This window comes from Dryas octopetala, chromosome 9 (genome assembly GCF_963921425.1).
Source record: "Dryas octopetala chromosome 9, drDryOcto1.1, whole genome shotgun sequence".
Lineage (NCBI taxonomy): Eukaryota > Viridiplantae > Streptophyta > Magnoliopsida > Rosales > Rosaceae > Dryas > Dryas octopetala.
This window is the reverse complement of record NC_141374.1, coordinates 2,261,265-2,264,947: the sequence shown is the minus strand read 5'-3', so window position 1 is coordinate 2,264,947 and position 3,683 is coordinate 2,261,265. Positions and strand designations below refer to the sequence as shown.

Genomic DNA, 3,683 nt, shown 5'->3' with positions numbered 1-3,683 from the left:
ATTTAAACAAAGCATAACTAAATAGAATTTTTACAACATAAAAAACATACGATCAAATAAGATAAGAATATTGTGCCAACAATATTAACGGACGAATGGTGGAAAAAAAAAAAAAGACTGATGCCTCGATGTGGTGCAGTCCGACCTCAACGATCTCTAAAACCTGGGGGGAAACGTAAAAAAAAGATAAAACGTGAGAATAATCTCTGTGAGTGGACAAAAATGAACTTTAGAATCAACCCCTTGAAAACCATTTGTAAAACTGCTCATTTACTTTAAACTCATTTTCTTTAAAAATTCTCCAGTTTTAAAACCATTTCTCAAATCTATTTTTAACTCACCTCAAAACTGTAAATCAAACTCTAAAGAACAAAGAATACTCTCAAGCTGTAAAAATATTAAAATATTTAAAATGAAAGCACAAAGTCTTATTGAAACTGTCATTTAAAATATTTACTGATGCAAATTCATTTATCAAAATACTCCACATACTGAAATTTCACGCCACACTAGTACCTGGGGAACTGTTGGTCATACACTGCCGAGTCATTTCTAGGCAAGTGCAGAGCAATATGTGATGTTGGTCATACACCGCCGACTAGGCAAGTGCAGAGCAATATGTCATATTGGTCATACACAGCCAACTAGGCAAGTGCAGAGCAAATGCTGGTCATACACAGCCGAGTTATCTCGAGGTGAGTGCAGAGCAATATATAATACTGGTTATACACCGCCGACTAGGCAAGTGCAGAGCAAGTGTTGGTCATACACTGCCGAGTCATCTCTAGGCGAGTGCAGAGCAAATCTATACCTGCTAAAAGGGGTACTAATATGGCGGTTTGAAACTGGTTTTGGATATCTCAATAAACCATATCTCAGAAATACTCATCCAGATAAAACTGAAAATATAATTCTTTCAATAAATCTGCTTAAATAAAATCATTCTCAAATCGTGAAGACTGCTGTGACGCCCCGAAACTGGGAACACCACAGCGGCACCCGTCTTAAAGATCCTGAGACTATAATACCCCTTACCCCGAGTATTATATTCCCAAGCTCTCTAAAACGAGTTAAGCCCTTTTTATTGAAGAACCCGGGTTGGATCAGAGTAGTAAAAATACAGCGAAAGAAATTACTGAAAATACCTCATATTATAAATAACAGTAAAGAGTACCAACCCGTGAGGGTTATATGTTTCAAATACACTAACCCTAATGCTACATAATAAAACAGTAGATAAACAGATATGTCAGGATAGTCCAACCCACGCCAGAGTGATTCAGTCTTCAACAAAGTGGTGCAACAAATTGGACTCATGGATAGCCATTGGGATATGCCACCTACGAGGATGAAAGAGAAACACCACCACAGATCCAAAGAAAGGATCTAAACCAGATAGCAAGACTGAAACTGACAAGCTGCAAGTGCCACACCCACGACCTCAATCTTGGTCTCCAACAACTGGATTATCTGCACTCACAAGAGTACAGTAGGGGGTAAGCGTCACATACGTTCATCGCTTCCCCTCGAGGGAAAATCCTGGTTAGGTTTGAAAGCAATACTCGAAGATATAGGATTTCAAGGAAAACAGTTTAAAAGCAATGCACACCCAAAAACAGGGTATCAATATCAATAATATTGTAACCAAAGCCAGTAATGATAAAGATAATTATGCCAATAATCAGTGAGTAAAGCCTTTGCATGCTCATACATCTTTTTCAGTGAAAATCCTTCCTGTCACGTGACATAGTTCAGAAACATACCTGCGACCGATCACATACAGGCCAACCGCCAGTATCGGAAATTCAACCACCACCTCGATACTGTGGTGAGAGTATCCATTTACCTGGTAATACCACATTGGTTAGCCTCCCCAGAAGGACATTCGACTAACCAGTCCGTACTTACCCCTCCGGAGGTTTAGGGGATCGAAACCCAAGGTCACAACACGTGCCCGTTACTCTCAGGTCGTCCAAGGTATCACACAGAAAATCACACAAATATGCCATAAAAAAATCATGCACATTCTCTGTGAAAGACATTTTCATATACATATAGTACGAAAATAGGCAGGAAATCCAATAACCGGGATATGGTACCTTCCCCCTACCTGCTTTACCAAAGTGTGTCCCTTGCCTGATCCCTTTCCTGTGTCTGGGTCCCACTTGTACCTGTTGGGAAACTGGAGATCCGAATCCGACGACAGCTATTAGGAACGTACTAAACGTACTCTCGACCTTGTCTGTTAAGACCAGGTAAAATTTAGAGGTTTGGCACTAGCGTAACTTGCTAGGCTTCTCTAAATTCTTGATCCGGCATGACCCTGCTCCCCGAGGCAGACAGTCATGTCAGACCGTGTGGTTTCTAAGTTTATTTTAATTTATTGTCGAGGAGGTTGATCAGATATGAACCTTACAACGTGACCAGGTCAGTGCATGGGGAAACTGAGGGAGCTCTGGCTCAGTACCCAACGCATGTATGCTCATGGACTGACCTTAGTCATCACGTTATTTGGTTACCACTGATATGGCCTCAATATTTATTAAGTTCATTTAATAACAACAGTTAAACTGTATTTCGTCTATAACCACCACTTAAACAACAGCAAATTAAATAAGCTGGGTTAAGGGTATACCTGTTGAAGACTTCCCACGAGCAGAGTCTCGGTACTACTAGACTTGCTAAATAATAAGATTAAAATAGCCTAATTAACAAGAGATTTATTTAACAAAATTTTAGCAGAAATTCGACAGGGATCAAGAAATTACCTATGGAGCTCAGAAATGATTTTTTTAAAACTTCACCAAAACATAGCCTTCACACTACTAGAATTGAAGAGCTCGTCGCCACGATCGCGTAGGCGAAATCGGATCATCGATCGGAGCTCCAGAACTCAAGATAAACTCAAAACAAGATTGAAGAAGAGAGAGAAAGGAGGAGAGAGGAGAGAGAAGCTCTCTCTTGGGAAGCGTGCGGCTGAAATGGGATGAAGATCAGCTGGTTCACGCCACTATTTATAGGGAGAGTGAGTGAGTCAACTCGGTTGACTCATCCGAGTTGACTGGGTTGACTCAAGTCAACCGTCATAACTTTGACCAATGAGAAATTGACACGTGGCGAAGGCTTTGACACTTGGCTGCACATGCAGCCATCAGATCTTGCTGCCATGCAGCGATGGACGCTCCAGATCGTGCCACGTGGCGGGATCTGGTGTTTTTCCTATTTTATTTTATTTTTCCTATATTCCCCAACTTCAAAAATTAATTAAAAATAGCTCGGGACTCAGAAAAATACCCCAAAAAATACTACGGACTCGTAACGACTAGTACTAATTAACTATGAGGTCAAATTACCAATTTGACCTTTATAAAAATTTCGAAAATTTCAAGCTCCACAAACTAAGATAAAATGCTTTTAAAAATGAAATTTTGGGAAATTCATAAAATAATCTCCCGGACTCGGAATAATACGAGACTTGCTCCGTTGGGTTCGTGGGTAAAAGTACCACCTTTAAAAGGTCTAACTTGGGTCAAAACTCTAGTCAAAGTTGGTCAAACAATTAAAGCTTAAGGTGAAAAATACGATTTTCCGCCAAACAAATTTCTAGAAAAATTCTAGAAATTAAAGAAAAATTCCAAAATAAATTTGGAAAATTTTGGGTCTCACATCCTCCCCTACTTAAA

At 39.8% G+C, this 3,683-nt stretch overlaps 1 long non-coding RNA gene across 1 annotated transcript; it reads right to left on the bottom strand.

The window, feature by feature from the left end:
- Nucleotides 1-1,157: 1,157 nt before the first annotated feature.
- Nucleotides 1,158-2,872, bottom strand: LOC147273147 (uncharacterized). Its single transcript, XR_015119723.1, has 4 exons — nt 2,769-2,872; nt 2,636-2,681; nt 2,111-2,182; nt 1,158-1,470 (listed from the first exon to the last, which is right to left on the bottom strand). It is a non-coding gene; the product is annotated as an uncharacterized LOC147273147 (long non-coding RNA).
- Between the last annotated feature and the right edge of the window lie 811 nt (nt 2,873-3,683).